General features: G+C 51.3%; 1 protein-coding gene across 3 annotated transcripts in view; it reads right to left on the reverse strand.

The window, feature by feature from the left end:
• The window catches only part of SHC3 (SHC adaptor protein 3), a 104,523-nt gene that overhangs the window by 55,644 nt on the left and 27,587 nt on the right, over positions 1–21,292 (reverse strand). The window lies entirely within an intron of this gene.

Genomic DNA, 21,292 nt, shown 5'->3' on the forward strand with positions numbered 1-21,292 from the left:
CTCTTCCTTCTGATCGTCTTAATGCCGTTTTCTTATCTCTAGCTTACTTTTTTTTTTACTTTTTTTTTTAACGTTTATTTTTGAGACAGGGAGAGACAGCATGAACGGGGGAGGGTCAGAGAGAGAGGGAGACACAGAATCTGAAACAGGCTCCAGGCTCTGAGCCGTCAGCACAGAGCCCGACGCGGGGCTCGAACTCACGGACCGCGAGATCATGACCTGAGCCGAAGTAGGACGCTTAACCGACTGAGCCACCCAGGCGCCCCTCTAGCTTACTTTGTCGTAAGAACATAGCACATGATACGCATGACATAAAATGCACGTTAGTTAACTGTTTCTGTTTTCAGGGAGGCTTCAGGTCAACAGACCACGAGCAGGGAAGTTTTTGAGAAGTCCACGTTACACATGGACTTTTGAGTCCGTGCGGGTCAGTGGCCCCGATCCCGCGCGCTGTTCAAGGGTGAACCGTAAATGCGTAATTACATACGTGCACATATATACACGTATACACATAGAAACGGCGTCAGAGACAGAGAGAGCAGAGAACTGTAGACTCCCGGCGGCTAATTCTGGCTCGAGACATGACACACACTCACATTGACCATAATCAGATTCATTTACAGACATATGGTCCCTAGAAACATATGGTCCCTAGAAAATGATAGGAAAATAAATAGATCCGTGTGTAAGCACCAGCTACTGGAAAGCCCACTCTCGGACGTGTATTAACGGTATTATCCTTGGTCTTATCTGCCGAGACCGCGTGGAGGGCAGCCGGGGGGTCGCGGGTCCTCAGCCACCAGGGGCCCGCTGTGCACGTGCACACCCCTGCATGCACACGGACACGTGTGCACGCATCCGGTGGCCCCAGACATTCTTGCCTGAGGGGCACAAATCCTCAGGAAGTCAACAATGCAAGCACAAATGAAACGAATGTTCCCGTTTTCCAGTCAAGGAGACTTCGGCACACAAAGTGAAGGAGTTGTCAGCCAGTGCAGAGGCTGGAATTCGTGTCTCCCTGAGTCCTGAGGGAAAAGACCACTATCTCCCAGCACCGGCCCCTCGCATCTGGAGGAAATACGTGCAGATCCCCTGAGGCGAAGCAGAACCGATATGCTGCCCACAGCAAACTCACTCGTGCCTCCCAGCAACTTAGGGGGCCGTCCCAGCCAACTTCCCTCCTGACCCTGGGGGGCCATCCCAGCCACCTCCCCGCTCAGGACACCTGGGAGTCGAGACACCCAGGAGTCAGAGGCTGGGAGAGCCAGGCCGCACCCCACGCTCCTGCCCCTTTCGGGGATGCTCCTGGCCGCCAGATTACCGACAAGGACAACTCCAGATTATCACGCAAGCTAGCTCTGGAAGACGGGAGACGTGAAATACAAGAAGCCAAAGAAGAAACCCCTAGAAATAAGCGCTCCACGGACACCATTGTTCTTTTTCCAAAAATGTGTTTAATATCAGGCAAAGAGTTACAGCGCCATCGGCCAAAAGGACGACGGTCGGGCAAAGCCAGCCCGAGGTGCAAGGTGGGGACGAGAGCGGTGGGGGGTGGGGGGCACGGAGAACGGCAGGATTCGTCAGGCGGCCCTGGCTCCTGGAGGTGCCTGCCCGAGGCCGAGGGAAGGGCCTCTGGGGAGAGCCCCTCTGCAAGGCAGGAGAGGAAGGCTGGTCTGACTCTTCCTCATCCAGCACCTTGTGACTCGCTCCCCTCGTGCGGGAGGCACACGCTCTGGAGAATTTACTGGGATGAGACGCGTTTCCCTTTCCTGATGGCACAGTATGTTCACTGCAGACCGGGGGCATCTGCTCTGCTTGGACGGGGCATCGACTTTCCGTCCACATCCTTCTGCTCCCGTGTACATGTGGAGACGAAGTCCCTCTGATTGACTCTGGTGGGGAGAACGGGCACGAGAGAACGAGGTCAACCTGGGTCAACCTTCAGGGAGCATGTCTGGCACTCGCTGGGCGTAAGGTGTCTTGATTTAAGGGGCGGAACCTGAGGGGACCTGGGGGGCGATGCGGCCGGGAGGGCGGCATCCGGACTCACAAAGACAGACTCCGCCGTGTAGGAGGGTGGCTCGCACATGCACACATGCACACGTACACACGTGTCATGGAGAGGCAGCACGCCCAGCAAGGGGGACAGCTGACCTCTGTCTTCACGCCCCTCGTCTCTCTGAGCCACTCCCCCTCAGATGTCAAGGCCATTCTTCCCATTTGGAAAAAAAATAACGAGGACAAAAGGAATTAAGTTCAGAGAAGGTGTCTAACTCTTCCCAGAATCACACCGTATTAGAGGAGTCAAACTCTGAGTTAGATCCTCCGGGCTCCAAAGCCAAGCTTTGCCACGCGTGGTCTCCTCTAAGACTCATGTAATGCACACAGTGACCCGGGGCCACACTGCCGTCAGCCCCACAAGAGTGAGCAGGCATGCACCCCAGGTCTCACAGGAACGAGGGGTGCCCCCCACCAGGTCAGCGCAGCACTGGGCACGGCCCCTGTGCCCTGTGTCTTTGTCTCTCATGAGAACGCAGCATGCCGGCCTTGTCCTGGAAAGCTCCCCAAGGACACCGTCATGAACATACACCAAGGGCCGGCACCCAGGCTGGTTGAGCCAGGCCAGGAGGGACTAGGACGCGCATCGCATGCAGAGGACAAGGCACAGGTGAGCACAGATACATCACTGTCCATTTTGCTCTCCACCCACGGCCACGGCCACGGAGCCAGCACTGGGGCCAGCCCTTCTTTCCCTCGGGCCGGAGTGTGTGCACAGCAACCCAGACCCACGGGCGGTGGGACGGACAAGGAGAAGAGCCAGTCCCGCTGCGTGGGCCCAGAGCTGATGAGAGAGGGCGACACCAGTCACATGGAGTGAGGAGGAGGAGGGAGGTCCACATCCAGCCCTTGTGACATGGCGAAGGCCTAGAGAAAGACAGGATCTCCGCTCAGGTGCAGGGCCAGAGGGGGATGCCATTTGTTCCTAAGCACAAGCTGACGCCCTGGTATTCCAGGGGCACAGTGGACAGAGGGTGACCCAGAGCATGACCCAGGACGGGGAGCCAGGAAAACAGGCCAGAAGCCACATGGCTGGTGCCTTAAATCCGGCAGGGGTTATGTTGTTGAAGAGACGTGAGGGGAAGATGTCTGGGGCAGATATGAGGCTTTGTGACACAGACAGACACGGAAGAATCTCTCAGGAGCAGCGTGTCAACAGAGAGACGAGGGGTGAAGGGGGATCCCACGCGTGTGGACGCCAAAACCGCGGCCGCAGCAGCAAACGAGGCGTGCTCGCATGAAGACAGCAGAAAGCGTCGCTGGAGGACAGAAGCAGGACCCGCACAGGCAGAAACTCGTGCCACGTCCTGGACATAAAGTCGTGGTATCATTAAGTATAATTCTCCCCAAAACAGTTATGATCACTTCAATCATAACTGCAATCCTGATGAGATCGTTCTGTGCTGAATGCTACGACGTCAGAACACAGAAGAAAGTTCGAAAATGATGAAGAATTCTTTTTGGTCGACAGGAAAGCACAGCAAAGGGTGGCGGGTCCCACCAGGGCGGATGTGTCTACGGATCAGAACCGCACACGTATCTGTGTCCAGGAGCACAGCCAAGTGTCCAAGGGAATTGAGGGGACGAGACGGAGGCATCTCAAGTCCACGGGGGAATCCGGGCTGGGCACAGTGGCTATCTTGTCACAGGTGGCATGAAAATCCAAATGTGAAAAGTAAATACAAATATTAGAAGATCATCAGCGTAATCTCCCCACGAGGGAGACATTCAAGACAGGAACACGAGCCTTGATAAACACACTCTAATTTAAAAGTTTCACTGTAATGCAAAATATTTCCAGCACACGCCCAGCGTGCAAAACACTGCCACGAATTACTAAGAAAACGAAGGGAAGGGGAGCCCAGCAGAAAAGTGGACAAGGGATGTCAACAGGGAATTCATTACAAAGGACTCAAAGCCGGCACGTAGGTAAGAAGGACACGTTTCCGGCACGTGAAACCCTCAAAGTCCAGCAACAGCAGCATCGTCTGACCGTAAACCTGGTTAAAATGAACAATGTAAAAGGGGCAACAGAGCCACAACCAGGGCTTATCGCGTGTCCGCTAAGTGGTCCACTGTGAGGGCATCAATATCCCAGCGTGGACATCCAACAGTGGGCCCAGTGCCCACTGACCAGGCGGATGGGTAGAGCAAATGTGGCCCATCCATCCAGGGAAATACCACTCAGCCTTGGAAAGGGAAGTCTGACACCTGCTCCAACATGGATGAACCTTGAGGACATTGTGCTAAAGGAAATAAGCTAGTCACAAAAAGACAAATACGCTTGGCCCTTGCACAACCCAGGGGTTAGGGGTGCTGACCCCCCACAGTTGAAAATCCATGTGTAACCTCTGACTCCCCAAAATCGTAACCAGTAACAGCCCAGTGTTGACCGGAAGGCTTACTGATCACGTCAACGGTGGATTAACACGTATGTGATATCCTGCCTGTATTCTCTCTACAAAGTAAGCCAGAGGAAAGAAAATGTTAAGATCATAAGGCAGAGAGAGTACATTTAAGCGCTGGACTGGATTCATCGAAAAAAATCCACGTCTAAGCAAACCCGTGCGGCTCAAACCGATGTCGTTCAAGAGTCACTCCACTTCCACGCGGTGCCTGGAGTCATCAAATTCACAGGCACGGAACGTGGGTGGAGGGCGCCGGGGGCTGGGGAGGAGGCCTGGGGGGTTGGTTTTTACGGGGACAGGGTTTCAGTGTGGAGGAGACGGGTGGTGGGGACGGCGGCACAACACTGAGACCACACCTAATGCCACTAAACTGCACACTTAAAAATGATTCAAGTGGTAAAATTTAAAAAAAAATAATGTTTATTGTTGAGAGCGAGAGAAAGAGAGAGACAGAACACGAGCAGGGGAGGGGCAGAGAGAGAGGGAGACACAGAACCCGAAGCAGGCTCCAGGCCTGCTTCAGCACAGAGCCCGACGGGGGGCTCGAACCCACGGACCGTGAGATCATGACCTGAGCCGAAGTCGGACACTCAACCGACTGAGCCACCCAGGCGCCCCAAAGTGGAAAAATTTTTTAAAGCAGCAACTAAGGAGAAGCCAGAAACCAACCACCGTGGACCATGTGCTGCGCTCATGGGGTCGGGGCTTCCGCAGGGGCTCCCAACCACAGCCCGACCACCGGGCCCACGCAGCCCACTGAGATTCATACGAATTTTAACGTCTTCTTCCATTCTGAGCGTAATTAAATCTTCAGTATTTCCTGTCAAACGCATCATCATTTTCCGACGCACTTTTAGGCCCATAATGATAGAATCCCTGGCTCAGACTATAAATAATTGAGCTGAGGCCCTTACAGACGTGATAACAGCTTCCGTGGGACGTCCTTCAGCACATCCTGTGCTCCGCTGCTATTAAAAGGCTCTGTGGGCGTCTGGCCACATGTCGGAAAGCGCTGCCTCACATGTAAACAAACCACAGCTAAGGAATAATAAATAACATATATTTAGGCACGTATGTCTCAGAGGGTCAGGTCCTACCCCACTCCACGCGCTAACGTCGAATACGGAGGGAGGACAGTCGCACTCAGATGAAACAAGAATGTCGCCAAACAGACAAAATGGTGCCCACTGATGAGCGGGCGTAAGATGACTCTTGATTCCCCGAGAACCGATACCGTTTTACTTGCCTGTATCCTAGACTCGGCGAGCCGGGGGAAGACCAGGACACTGGCCCCAGCCTACCCACTCCTAAGCAAGGTCTGTGCTGGACTCCATTCCCCCGGATGTGAAGGGCCAAGTTCATCCCCATCACTGGCCGGGCATGCCGTCTGGAGATCACATGTGCACCCGGCATAAAATTAAATTACTACGTGAGCCTCATCACTTACTCTACCTCTGAGGGTATGGGGGACACGAAACCGCACACAGTGTGCTCGCAAAGTTGTGGAATAAAACTCACCCTTCCGTTTTTCTGGTACTTTTGTTTTCGAAACGTTCTCTAGTGGACGGGCACGTGCCATGTTCATAATGAAACAGAATTGAGGCTGGGGGCATGAAGGTTAGCGGAGTGTGGCGGTTTTAACCCGGGACACTGGGAAAAGTCTGAAGGCTCTCAGTCGTCCAAGTGTTGGGGCACATCTAGTGGGTGGAGGTCAGGGGTGCTGCGGGATGTCCTAAAATGCCCAAAAGAGCCCCCACAACAAGGCATGACCTGGCCCCAGATGTCAGTGATGCCGAGGCCAGGGAAGCCCTGGTCTGGAGTCTATTTTTCATCTCCTGTTCAGGCCCCTGGCCCGCCATGCTGGGCTCCCACGCCATCGGCACCAATAGGAACCTTCCACGGATGCTCCGTTCACACAAGAGAAGGGCGTCCCTGGAAGGTAGGCTCAGTGTTAAAATCGCTGACGGGAACAAGCTGTAGGGACAGTCCCCCCTTTGCTGTCACCTCCCTGTCCTGCAGGTCCCAGGGCTCTGGACAGAGTGCGGGTGGGACAGGGGGTCTGGCGGTCACCTGTGCGAGGCTGATACCGCCAGACCCGGGGCCTGAGAAGGAGAAGAGGCTTTGCTGAAGCAGAGGAGAGTGCCAGGAGGGAGCCGCACAGGGCCACGGGGAGCAGGGCAGCCCCCCTGGGGCAAGTGCCCCTACCAGTGGGACAGGCAGAGCCAGAAGCTCCACCAGAGCGTGCACCGCAGGGACCCTGGGTCCTGGGGAGGTGTCCCAGAACCAGGACACCCGCCCACCCCTCCGGGTACCAGCGGGAAGCCCAGGGAGCAGGGTTCACTGCCTTAAAAGAACACCAGCCATAAACCACATCCTCTGAAGGAAGCAGGGTCAGACCCACTGCTCGCCTACACGTCTCTCTTACCTGATATTTTGGTGCGCTTAAATAAATTATAACAACTTATAGACTGGCCACTAGAATTTGCTCTCCAGCACTTAAAGTCTGTACTTCAAAAGGAGTTATAAATTGCCGATCTCGAAATTCTCCAAGTCTTCATAAGCAGTAAATAAAAACTTGAAGATAAAGGCCACTATGCCACCACATTATCCTCAAAGAAAGCGGTGTTTTCTAAAATAAATGACTTTCAACGTGCTCAGCACACACAACCGTGCTAATTTTCATGGAAAAGGCCCTGGGGGCAGAAAGGAAGGAGAAGTGCTTTAATATCACCTTTTCCACACAGTTTGTCTCACTAATCACATCCTCTGGGCCACCACTATTAACCATTTGCTTTTCCCGATGTTCCACCTTCAGCCATGTCCCTCGACTCCTGAAAATTTAAGATTTTGACGAGTATTATTTGACTACCTACTGTGCTGGGGTCTGAGATTCTGGAGGGCCCTTCTGGGATGCCCCATGGCCTTGATGGGCTCTGAGAACTCCTCACCCAGAACTCATCAAGGCAACTCAGATTGTGCATTTAGAAGGCCATGTGGTCCCATCTCCCTGCCCCCCGCATTCAGACACTTTAGACTTTGTTGTTTCCCAATAATGACCAACAATATGAATAGATTTTGATGAGGGGGAAATGCTTATGATTCTAAGGGAGGATCCGTGAACATAACCTTTTGTGTACAGTCTGAACATTATTATATCAAGCGTGCATGTAAAAAATGCACCTTCACTAAGTCATCAAAACTGACATCGCTATGGAGACAAAGTGACCTCACACGCCTACTAACGCGCACTGAGAAGGACACAATTTCTGTTGTTTACTGCCAGAAACACACAAGCTAATGGAAACAGACAGTTAAAATCAAGGCAAATTCTACAAAATACCTGGTGTGTACTTCCAATAAATGTCCAGAGAGACAAAGAAAGGCTGGGCAGTCGATGCAGTGGAAGGGAGCCCAGAGCCGCGACAACCACATACAGTGCGTGGTCCTGGCTGGAGCATTGCCCTGATACCAAAGCCAGACAAGGACACCACAAGAAAATTATAGGCCAACACCCCTGGTGAACAGATGCAAAAATCATCAACAAGACAGCAGCAAATCAAACTGAACAGTACATTAGAAGGATCATTCACCATCATCAAACGGGATTTAGTCCAGGGATGCAAGGATGGTCTGCAAATCAAGGAACATGATACACCACAATTTACAAAATGAAGGATGAAAACCACACTATCACCTCAGTTGATTCAGAAGAAGCATTTGACAGAATTCAACATCCACTCGTGATAAAAACTCTCAGCAAACTGGGTATACCGGGACTGTATTTCAGCCTCATAAAGATCATGTAGGACGAGCCCTATATTACACTCGATGGGGAAACAGTGTGAGCTTTTTCCCTGAGATCAGGAGCAAGACAAGGATGTCCACTCTCTCCACTTTTATTCAACATAGCATTGCTTTTCCAGAATTATTTTGGCTATTCTAGCTCTTGACTGTTCTATATACATTGAAGAACTAGCTTATTGATTTCTACAAAAAGCTCAATGGGACTTTGATTAGAATTGTATTACATCGCTAGATAATTTTTTAAAGATTTTTATGTTTTAACAATGCAGTTTTTTAACCCATGAATGTAGTCTATAACTCCATTTATTTAGATCCTTCTCTCATCAATGTTTAGTATTTTGTTGCATATAAATCTAGGATGTGCTTTGTTAAAATTAACACTAATTCATGTTTTTGTGCTATTGTATATGGTCCTTTCAAATTTCCATTTTTCAGTTAATTTCTGCAACCTTGTTAAACTCCCTTATTAGTTCTAGAAGCTTTTATATAGTTTCTTCAGGATTTTCTGTGTAGATGACTGTGTCATATGCAAATAGAGATTGTTTCATTTTTCCCTGTCCGATTTGTATGCCTCTTACATTTTTCTTGTCTTATCACACTAAGATCTCTAGTACAGTGTTAAATAAAAGCTGCTAACTATGAGGTTGCCTGCAGGGTTTTGTGGATGTCCTGCCATCAGGTTAAGGGAGAATTCTTCTATTCCCAGTGTGTTGAGAGTTTTTATCATAAATGTATGTTGAATTCTTTCAAAATCTTTTCTTTACATATTGAGATTTATATTTTTTTCTCTTTCAGTCCGCTGATACGGGAAATTACATTGTTTAAATTTTTAATGTTGAGCCAACTTTACAATCTCTGGATAACCCTTCCAGTATATGTTGTATTATTTTTTGATAAATTGTTGGATCCAACTTGCTACCATATTGTTAAGGTTCTGTGTCTAAGTTCACAAGGTTTTGGGTTTTTTTCTTGTAATGCCTTTGTCTGGTTTTGGTACCCAGATAATGCTGGCCCCATAAAACAAACTGGGAAACGTTCCTTTCTGTTTTCTGGAAAAGACCGTGAAGAATAAATCTTATTTCTTCCTAAGTGTTTGGTAGAATCTATCAGTGGTACCATGTGGCTTTAGAGTTTTCTCCATGGGAAGATTTGTTTGTTTGTTTTTACTATGGATTTTATTTCTTTAACAGATACAGGCCAATTCAGATTATCTATTTTTTTCTTTAAGCCACTCTGGTAGTTTTATCTTTCAAGGAATTTGTCCATTTCGTCTAAATTATTCAATTTATTGGCATAAAGTTGTTCATAATATTTCCTTATTATCCTTGCAGTGTCTGTGGTATCTGTGGTAATGTCCCCTCATTCATTCCTGCTCTTGGTAGTCTGAATTTTCTCTCTCTTCATGATTGATCTAATAGTTTACCAATGTTAGTGTTTTTTCCTTAAAAAAAACCTACCTTTTGGTTTCAAATATTTTCTCTAATCTTTTTCTGATTCCAATTCCATTGATTTCCAATGCTCTTGAAATGGCCTAAAGAACAATAAAACTTAGAGAAAACACAGCAATGATTCTGAACCAAGAAATGGTTCACTATATTCGGACTCCGAACTGGAAAAGAGTTTCAGGGATATCTTTTTCACATTGCTTATATTTTCCTTTTAACAGATGTACAGGTGTTATAATGATATAAATCTGTGCCTGCAAACACCCGAATTGATTCTAAGTGATATTAAAGCATTGTGTTATATTTTAACAGGCAGTGCTTTTCTTCTAATGGTTATAAAATAATTAGTTGGGTTTTTTTTTAATAGGAGATGGTATTTTATAGTAGACGAAATGTGGTGTCTTCAAGACTTCCAGTGAGGAATGAGCCTGTAGAGCAATTCACACAATGTGGGCCTATAGCTCAGGACACACATGGACACTTCTATGGCTGAATGTTTGGCCTTGAGGCATGGACAGCGGGCCAGGAGAGTGAGGCGGTACGCAGGTCAGCGTGGCTGTGCAAAGGAAGAGTGATAGGGTGTCATGAGGAATAGATTTAGAAAGGTATGCTGAGGCAGGTCAAATAGAACCCTGGCTGCTAAATTAAGAATTTTCCACTGAATTCTGCAAGTAATGGATAAATAGGGAGTAATATGTCTCAGGCACACTAACCCATGAGCCGGTGCCCAGGGAACTGAAGGAGAGAGCAGAAGGAAGGAAAGTACTCAAGGGGCTGCCCAGGGAGAGCCAACAAGCCCCAGCGGTTGAACAAGGGAGAAGATGAGGCAGGACAGTCCCGGTTTCTACTCTGGGAGAAGGTGTGGGTTGTCGTTACAAGCATCCAGGAGATGTGAGCTGGCCCGACAGTGGTGTTGGAGGTGACGTGGTGGGAGGTGAGAACAGGAGGCAGAGATACGATGCTCGGGATCTGGCAACTGACTGAGCAGCTGTGTCCAGGAAGATATACCAGTACAGGGTCGGACTCAGAAGAAGATTCAGAGGTGCGGACACAGATCTGTGGCTTATGCACCCGGAAGTGTTATGTAAACCAATGAGATGACCAACACGGACAAAACATCATGAACACGAAAATGTCAAAATCCGCGAACATGTCTCGAGCTCTCCCACGCACTAGACAGCATGTTAAGTGCTTTTGAGATATTAACTCGATCATCGCTCGACCCTGTCAGGAGGTACCATAATGATTCCCATTCTAAAGATGGAGACACAGAGACACAGAGAATTTAAGTCACTTGCACGATCACACAGCTGGAACGTGGTTCAGCACACACAGAAGCCCAGATCATCTGACTCTAGAACGTGTAACATTTGACCGATGTCTGCAAAGGGAAGGAGGTCCTTACGGAATGATATAGTTGGGGGGCAAGTGAACTCAGAGAAAGAGACAGAAAAGGAGCAATCAAAGAGGTGCGTCCTGACACAAATGTGCTTCTGGCATGGGGATTATAAATACACACCATGCCAGATGGTCCTTAAGGAGAGTATGGAGTGAATGCCACGTATTCATCTCATGGATTCTATTTAAACCATTGTGAGCCACCGAGTCAACTATGCTCTCCATTTTTAAAATTTCTGGATGAGTGGGATCACTTGAAAAAAAAAATGGACTCATTTTCAAAGCGGTGGTTTCATAGATGGGAGTTGCAAACAGTTCAGAAGTTAAAGATAAAATCTGGAGCACCGCGTCTCCAAGGGTGGTACCTGGGCCGGGTCAGAAGCTTCTCCTGAAGACTTGTTGCAAATGCAAATTCTCAGCTCCCACTCCAGACCCACCGAATCAGAAACTCTGGGGGCGGGTCCCAGCCGTCTGCTGTCACAAGCTGTCCACATGACTCTGAAGTGGCAAAGTTTGAGAACCACTGCTCTAGAAAATAAGATGATCTGTTCATGTGCATCAAATCTCTGGAGTCCCCGCCCCAGGTCAGAGCGCTGACAGAGCACAGATCAGCCCTGTGGCCCCTCTGTGCCCAGCCTTCTGGGTTCTGAAAGGAATCCAGACTTTGGGGGAGCCCAGGTCAGGTTGGGGGGGGTCCTCTCCTTCTGGTGCAAAATGGCAGAGAAAACACGAAGATCTGTGCACGCTGCCTTCATCCAGAGATCTTAGCAGGGTCACCTCGGGGGGTCACCTGGCCTTGCCCCAACCCACCGCGGCAGAATCCCACAGGAGGGCATCACGGCATTTAACAAAGTTTCTCCATTCTTAGCCTGCAAAGTGAGATGTGCCCTTCCTGAGCAGAAAGTTCCACCAGGAGACAGCTGAATAAGCTGTCAAAGAAGTAGACAGACAGACAGATCCTGAGGCTTTGTGTGGGAGGCTCTGCCCGCTCCTCAGCCTGCTTTGCTGGAACTTGTAGACGCCGTGTCTAACCCCCTCTCTGCATCTCAGTGACAGCCGGGCTTGCCCTGGCCAGCTGCCCTTCCTTGCCAACCCTGCACCCTGTGAGAGCCTGGCTCACCTGTGCAGTCCAGTGGCTACCCACGCCCATCCATACCTGCCCAACCCCCATGCCCCACCCAGGAGACTGTCCCTAGGACCATCTCCCCACCCTGGCTCCCACGGACAGGCCCCCGGCTGGATGTTCTCATGCCCATGGGCGGTGACTGCCCTCAGTGGCAGGCGGCTACATCACTTGCCCCTGTGCTCAGAAAGTTGTAACGACAAGGCCATCCTGACGTGGTGTTAACCAGGCCTTGAAAGGAAAGGGGAGAATGGAAACAGAAGGGCGTCCAGATTTTCCAGGTGGGGAGAAAATGGGAACCAGACTGGTTTACTCAGGTGTTCCGGGCCAGAAGAGGAGGAAGCATTTCCCCCCGACGGCTTGGAGAAAAACATGGTGCCTTCCCCTTCACCGGCCCACCCACCTGGCTCGTCCTTCCTCACCTCCCTCATCCCTGAACCCCGTCCCACCCCACCCCACCGTGCCCCATTCTGTCCCCCACTCACGTCAAGCTGGCTGACTTGGTGAGGGTCTCATCCTTTCTATAAACCACCCGCGTGAAATTTTTTGTTAAGAACGCTTTAATTACATTTCCTCCTATTCTTTGGAGGAATTTAACGGGCAGTTGTGGAAGCACAGGAGACCAGTCCCAGGATGAGCGAAAGAAGCAGGAGAGGGGCAGAGTCCTCACGGACCGCGAGGGCCTCACGCAGACCCTGCTCTCGAGTTCCCTCCCCCAGTGGCTGCTCAGACCACTGCTCCACTGTGGTCAGGAAGGGCGTCTGCAGTGAGCCCCCTCCTCCAGCAGGGCCTCCGAGGTTTGCCTGGCTCATGCTTCCTGAAGCCGCACCCCTCCCTCATCCCCAACGTGGCTACAGTGCCGCTCCAGAGCCCGTCTGACACCCACCGCTCTGGCTCGGGCCTCTGCAGCGGCGTCCCAGCCTGCGAGGTCTTGGTGGCGTGAACTTGCCCATCCTGTTGGCTCACGTCTGTCTGGGAAGCTCACGGCCAGGCTCAGGGCTCCTCAGAAAAGCCCTGCACGTGGCCGTCCCTCCTTCAGATCACTCTGCCGGGGGGGCACGAAATTGCCCACATCTGACCGTGTTCACCTTCTGCATCCCCAAAAATGTCAAGGTCGTGTGGTTTCTCACACCCTACTCGTGTCTATGTCTGTGTTGATCTTCTCTCTCCCCGCAAGAGAAGGCGAGCTCTTACTCCGGGCTTTCTGACCAACATCTCAACAGTGGCCGGATGTGCCATGCGATAGACACGTATTCGGTGACCAAAGGACCAGCGCGCTGAGCCTGGAACACGGTAGGTGCTCAACGCCGGGGTCCTATTCGCGATTATTATTACTACTATCAGCAGCTGGCAAAGCAGGGACACAGAATGAAATACTAGACAATACTGCTCAAGCGAAGGCGATGCCATCGTACTAAATATTTTACCCTTCTCAGTAACTTACAGTCTTTCTCTTCAGCTGGAAAAAATACCCTGGACCGAACTGGTATTGATCATTAGTAATAGTATCAATCAGCAAATAATATTACAGATTAAGCATTATATCGGTTATTATTATAATATTATTAATTATAATTATATAATTATAATTAAATATGTAATACATAACATGATAAGTTTTAACATATACCATATAATATATATGAAATATATATTTATAAGGTATAATCAATATAATTAAATATTATATTTATGAATATTTATATGATATGCAATTGAATATAATCAAGTACCATTTATTAATGTATAATTAAGTTTAAATTTAACTCAATTAAATTAAATATAATATTAAATTAAATGTAATACCAAATTCTAATATTAATATTAAATTAATGCTAATTTAATATTTATATCAAATTTAATATCAAATGCTAATATTAATATTTATATCTAATACATAATATTAAACGTATATAAATACAGTAAGTGATTATAAACATAATTATCGGGAGGGCATGAATAGCACAATTAAACACATCGCACAGACCCCGTCAGGTGTGCTGAGCACAGGCCAGGGCAGCCCCAGAACTTCGTGGGTCCCGTTGCCAAGACCCTCGACACGTCTCCCAGATGGTTCCATTCGCACCCGCGGGTGAGGATCCCGAGCCCACAGAGGTCATGAGTGGCTGGGAAGTGGTGCTGGGCTGGTGCCCAAGGGTCCCTGGACGCACCCCGTGCACACCGGGTTCTGCCACGAGGGGTCGGGACCAGGACAGCTGCTCAGACGGGCAGAGACCGAAAAATCTGATTCAGATGGACGGGCCAGGAGCCGTCACCCCACTGCCCCAAGCCCACTCTGGCTCACAGGGTGGTGCCCGTGACCCCGCCATGCCGTCCCGGGGCCCTGAGCCCGGCACAGGCCGCTCCGATGGAGGCTCGTCCGGCATCCTCAGCCAGGCCAGGGTGCCCCCACATTGTGGGCCTCTGTCCTCTGCCCGGGGCAATCCTCGGTTTAACTCAACTTAGTGGGAGGCAGACAGTGGGTAAATGCACCGGTGCCCCATTCCCTCCACGGGAGAACGAGGCCGGCCAGTGACGGGGTCTCTGTCAGCGACCCCTTCCTGCTCCCCAGCCCAGTCTCCCTAAACACCCTCCAAAATACCTCAGGTCTGCTCAGGGCCCAGAATCAGGCACGAGTGCATGCGGGTCCGGTCAAGGGAACAATCCTGGACACCCTCACCGTGCATGGCCTGTGCCGGCTGTTTCCAGAAGTAAACTCTACTTTGATGCTCCCCAAGTGAGTGAATCCGTCAGCGTGCCTTACGGAAGCAGAGACTGGACACAGAAACGAGGCCTGTAGGAAAGTAGACCCCGCCTCCCTTTGCCCCCGGGGCCGGCCTGGCGTCCTAACTGCAGCCAGCCAGCCGGAGGCGGGACCTCAGCTGGGTGCACACGGCCCCCCTGTTCCCTCTCCACTCCGGCTCCGTACCCTGTGGCGCACACCAGAATCACGGCAGAGTCCGAAAGACAGAACCCCTTGTGGGGCCGGCGGAAAGGATTTCAGGGGTGACCGCCCACACCCCAGACACCCTCGTGGTCTGGCTTCAGAGCCCAGCCCTGTGAAAGCAACGGCCTCGGTCCTGTGCTTCCTTTGGATCTGCCTTATAGTCGGGGGAGGAATCCACTGGCTTAAATGTTCCCTCCTCCAGGAAGTCTTCCCAGACTAGCTCAGGCCCTCGGGATGTTCTCCTGAGTTTCTGTGGTACTTCAGCATGCCTGCACCGAACGCCTGCCCGACTGCCTTGTGACTCGGGGCCTCCAATGAGGTGTGGACCTGTGCCTGGTACATCCTCACACGCAGATGCAGACGAAGGAGACACTAGGCACAAGGTTATCCTGGGGGTGGTAAGACTGAGACGTGATGGACCGCGAGGCAGGAGGACTCAGCTTTACTCCAGAGCCGGGTGTGCGTGCACGCAGGGAGCTGGCGTTTTCAAAAAAGACTCCTAAACGGAGAACACGCCAGCTCCCCCCCGCCCCCGCCAGGCCTCACCCCGGGGGTACGGGGCTGCCAGAGGCTCGGCCCGTGTAACACGTTCGGAATGAGTAAATTTAGAATGAAGCAGTCAGGCTAAAGTCACAGAGAGCGGCTGCGCGCTCCCCGCGTAGCAGGGACGGGTGGGCAGACTGTTCACACCGTCGTCTCCTTTCTATTTCTGACAGTCAACCCGCCCCGGGGAAGATTTTTACAGATTTGCTCCTCTTCCGGCCCGCTGAACTTCCACCGACGTTAGAGGTGTTTACTTTGCGGCGGGAGGGGAGCCCCGCAACACCATAACCGAGTGTTCTCGCTGCAGCGATCGGGCAGCACCGGGCCCCCCCCACCCCGTGCCACGTGTAAAGCACACGTCTTAAATCCACGGATCGGGTGGATGTTCAAAGACAGGACTTTCCGGATTGCTTCCTCTGGGTCTGCAAACTGAGAAATTAACAGAACCAAGCCCTGCCCGTGGGGGGGGGGGGGGGGGGGGCGTGTGGAGCCCCCACCGCTGTTCTCAGATCTGTGCAGAGCATGCCTGAGCCCACCGTCCTGTGTCTCCGTCACTGTCCCGGGCAGGGTGATGCAGGCGGGCCACTCTGCCAGCCGCTGGGAGCCCCAACGCCTTATCTGCCCTTCTTCCTCCGTGTCCGTCTCTGGCCACAGCAGCTGCCCAGAGCCTGGGCATTGCCCCGAGCCCGGCACGGCCTCTGTAAGCACAGATACCTTGTCAGCAAATGCGGCCTGTCCCCACACCACACAGCACACGCTTGCCACGGTGGCCACGCCACACCGCCGTGTGGGAGGCGTGACAGGAAGGGTTCTGGGGGCCACCGGTGCAGGTGGGGGGGCCTCTCGCTTGCAGGACGTCTGACCAGGGCACACGCAGCCTCAGGAAGGCTGCCACACACACGAGAGGAAACGCAGCGGACTGGGGTGGAATGCACACGGATGACGGACCATGTGGTGGAATTCTGACCTCGGACTTTGTCTTCTTTAAGGGCTCGTAGAAAACCCTGGGAGCCAGCAGTGACCGGAGAGGAGGGAGCACTGCGACTCAGAGAAGAGGGGGTGGACAGAGTCTCAAGGCCACGCCGAGGCTGAAGATGGGCCCCTCCAAGCACAGGACGGAGAGAGACCACTCTGGAAGCCAGGCCACATCCTCTGCTATCACGAGCCCCCACGATCACAGCGCCACATCCCCGGGCCTCTGTCCCCGGGTTGTCATATCGCCAGTGCGTGCTTGCTAGTTTGCTCAGGCTCAAGACCCTGCAGCCACCAACTAACTGCCCGGCACTTTCAGACCAAGGTCACGCCTTCTGAACACAGTCCACGCGTGAAACATCAGACAGAAAACACGGCAATGTCACAGCGTTCCCACCGGCGGGCCGACGGCTACTTCCACTTTCACTGCCCTCTGCCCCGTGCTGACGATGTGAACAGGTTGTGGCCACGCGGCAGTGAACCGACCCCGACAGACGGCATCAGCCGTGAACGTCTCCCGAGACCCCACCGATAGGCTGGAACAGAACAAAAGGGAAATACCTTCCCAACAGGCACAGGTTTTGATTTTGATTTTCAGACTAAATAGACTTGGTGCCTTTTTACAGAGATTTTTCCAACCATGCTGATTCTGGGTGTGTGCACCAGACAGAATACTGGGGGGCAGGTCACATCCGCAGGGTGGTGCTGGTGGAGCTCTGGGCCTAACCAGGCTCTTTGGGGTCCACCGAAACTACAACAGCTTTTAAAATGAAAACAAACAGGCCACCTGAGTGGCTCAGTCGGTTAAGCATCCGACTTCGGCTCAGGTCATGATCTCACAGTTCTTGAGTTCGAGCCCCACGTCGGGCTCTGTGCTGACGGCTTAGAGCCTGGAGCCTGCTTCCGATTCCGTGTCTCCTTCTCTCTCTGCCCCTTCCCTGCTCACGCTCTGTCTCTCTCTGTCTCTCAAAAGTAAATAACATTAAAAAAAATTTTTTACATAAACAAAATGAGGAAAACAAACAAACAAACAAAACCCAACGGAACTAGATTCCGTTATTGATGGACTCTCCACAATTCGGAAGAATGAGTTTATGTTAGGACAACGTGCTGAACCTGAGCTCATCCAGAAGTGCAGCAAAGTCACACGTGGCTGAGTCCACATGCCTACGTGACCTTTATCTGGGGAGTCCAAGCGGTGCAGGAGGTCAGCCGGGGTCAATGAGACCCAACAACACACGTCAGATGTTTCCATTTGTGGCTGAAGACAGGTCACGTCGCTGAGTGCTCTGGGCCTAAGTGTGTATATATTTATAGCCTTCCGTGTCCTAAAAATGGCTTAAGATGACCCCCAATGATAGGTAAAATTTAACACGATAAATAAGATAAAAATGAGCAGATGAGGAAATCAGAGGAAAGGAGGAAGGACAGGGCCTGTCCAGTGACCAAAGGCACATGGGGAGCTTCCTATCCATGTGCAGGGTGGGCCCGACGGGCAGAGAACACGTTCTCCCCCGTGACCTCCCTGTCTGACATGGTTCGTCCCTCTGTAACACCATTCAACACCCCCATCCCCCACACTGTGACAGGTGGGAGCATCTTGGGAGAGGACATTTCAGGGAGGCACACGATGTGGTCCCCTTGCGCGGTCATCTGAAGGTCGGGCTCAGGCCAGGCAGGCAACTCGCTGGGACAGTGGGTGCCCACCACCGTTGGCCACCATAACCTCGTTTGGAAACCAGTGGCAGATGAAAGCAGAGGTCTCTGATTGACGCCCAGCCGGGGAGCTGGGTCCTCCCTGCTTGGGATCCCCCGCTCAACTGTCCGCTTCGGTGACACCAACTGGAGACCCTCACTGACGCCCCTCAGGGGCTGTGCACTACACTTTGTAGGCCCCGCCCACTGGGCACCCAATTTCCCACAACAGCCACTGATGTGGGCATTATGCCTGCATGCCTTTCCGCACAAGTGGAAAATGGCAGAGGGGGGCTCCATGTACAGGACAGGACGTCCCTCCACGCGGTGGGCAGTCCCCAAGGCTCTGCCCAAAGCATTAGGGGTACAAGGTGATTAACAGCCACCACTGCAACTCAGAGTCGATGGCAACTTCTGGGATAGTTGTAGAAGTAATCTTCCAGGAAGAGGTCGGGAACCCACGGGTGACTCTGCCGAAGGTATGACGATCCACCTCAACTCAGACGGAACAGCACAAAACAACATTGACCCCAACAAAAGGACGCGCGGTTTGGCCGCCAGAGCCTCCAAAGATGCTTACGTCCAAAACTTGAAACAGTGGAACAGAGGCATAGTGAGTGACTGGTTACTTGCTTAAGAAAATTTTGGGGCACCTGGGTGGCTCAGTCGGTTAAGCATCTGACTGTTGATTTTGTCTCAGGTCGTGATCTTGCCAATTGTGAGATCGAGCCCACATCGGGCTCCGCGCTGACAGCTTGGAGCCCGCTTGGGATCCTCTCTGTCTCTCTCTCTTCCCCTCCCCAGCTCATGCTCGCACACTCTGTCTCAAAATAAATAAATAAGCTTTATATATATATATATATATATATATATATATACACACACGCACACATATATGTATATAGATAGACAAATATTTTTTCATGATGTCTGGGGAGCCTTTGGAAACACAACTTCCTAGAGCCTATTTAATAAAACCTAACCACAACCTCACATTTTCTGGCAACCTTCCGAGACTGCCTTTAGTATTAAGAGAAAACCATGGCAGGAGAGAGCAGTCACTGGCCTGGTGAGCACTCAAAGACCCCAGGGGCCTCAGCAGCACCACCGTGTGCCCACCTATAGGACACTGCTGGGCATTCCTCTCCGGGAGGCAAAGGCTTCTTTCTGACATCGATTCGTCAGTTTCCTTCAAGGGGTCTCCAGCTATTACCTAAAATAAGGACCGTGTCATGTGATATAAAAGCAAGGCAAGAGGCAGAAAGCATCGTGCAGACAAGCACACATAGTTTTCAAAAAGCCTAATAAAGCCGAGGCTGTTCTGGTGCAACCAGAATTCACCAAGTTTCCTGAGTCCCAGCACGGCACCCCCCTCAGCCCATTACGCCGCCAGCCTTTGCCAGCATCCAAATGGAACGGGATCGAGAAAGACACCTACTCGTCCAAATCCACCCATATCTGTTCTCCAGTTTCCTCCCGCAGTGTCCTCACTACCTCCGCCCCAGAGAGTGCCGGGACCCCGGTCAAGGGCACACAGGGACTGTTCACCCCCCTCCACCACCCACCGCTGGTCCCCAGGTCTGCGTCCCCACACCGGGAGGCCAGGAAGGACAGCCCACGGCGGCCAGCATGCTGCACGTGCAGAGCTCAATAAATACATCCAGAGAATTTAAACGATACGAAAGCATCCCAGAAGGGGCAGGATCTGTTACAGGAATTCGGCAGAAATAGCCAACAGTTCTCTCTAACGAAACCGCCACCACCACGAGAAGGTGAACAGTCGTGTGTCCCCGTGGCCCAGACGCGGCCAGAGCGCCCTGCCCAGCGTGCCGCCTGCACCTGACACTTGGTGCGTGGGACAGACGGTTCGCTCCGCAAATGCTCCCACTGGTTTCCGGAACGCTCCCACTGCACGGTACCGCCCCTCTGCCTCGGCAAGGCCCGTAGACCATCCTGTGCAGATCGATGGACACGATTCTTCCCTGAGTGCAGTTTACAATGCTGGTGTGTCCCCACCACGCGTGTCTTGAGCCGCTTCAGGAGGGACAGAAACGTCCCTTCTTTTGAACACAGATTTCTTCCGTGAGGAAGACATATCATTGCGGTATTTGCCACAATTAAAGCGTGTGCATCATTTACAGCTATTACTCCAAATAATTACTTTCTAAAGCTCGAACGTTAGACTTTGGCTTGCTAACCCAAAGATAGACAATACAGTGACTTGACTGCCATAAACATGAGGCATTTTCTGAGGTCACTATGTAGATCAAATAATTCTACAAATACCAAAGCAAGCTAAGGTCACCCACGGAAATGTGCCATTTCATGAACCCTCCTGACTTTCCAGTTTTCCTCTTCCAGGTGACTCCAAACCAACATGTTTTAAAGGTATAAGCTCTAAAAGGTTACGATTTCATTAAAAACAATGCTTAAATACAGAACTGGCTCTCAGAAAGCTTAGAATCTAGTTGACGGTGGAGGATACATACCCCTGCTCAAAATCGCTGACCCCCTCAAACAACCAACTGCTTCTTAAACTACTACCGCCATGAATATGTCTGCCTCCAATCCATGCATTTTATTCCCTGTGTATACAGTTGAAAATTCTCTCCTGACACATTTTTCGCTTTGGAAAGAAATAACACAGTTGAGTACACTTTAAAATATCAAGCTTGTATTAGGGCTTCGTGTGTAAAGAAACAATCACAAGCAGCACACATGTCTGAAGCTTCATTATAAAGAGAGCTTGGAAGGAGCAGGGAGGGTCCCCGAGGGTGCTCATGTCAGAGATATGCATCACAGGTGGGGACGAACACTTGGAAATCCTGAATACCCTCCCTGTCACCGTCACCGGCACTCAAGGGGCAGACTTTCCCTTGGAAATTTCTAGGCTGCAAAC

The sequence above is a fragment of the Panthera onca genome, chromosome D4 (assembly GCF_046562875.1).
Source record: "Panthera onca isolate mPanOnc1 chromosome D4, mPanOnc1 haplotype 2, whole genome shotgun sequence".
NCBI classification, from domain to species: Eukaryota; Metazoa; Chordata; class Mammalia; order Carnivora; family Felidae; genus Panthera; species Panthera onca.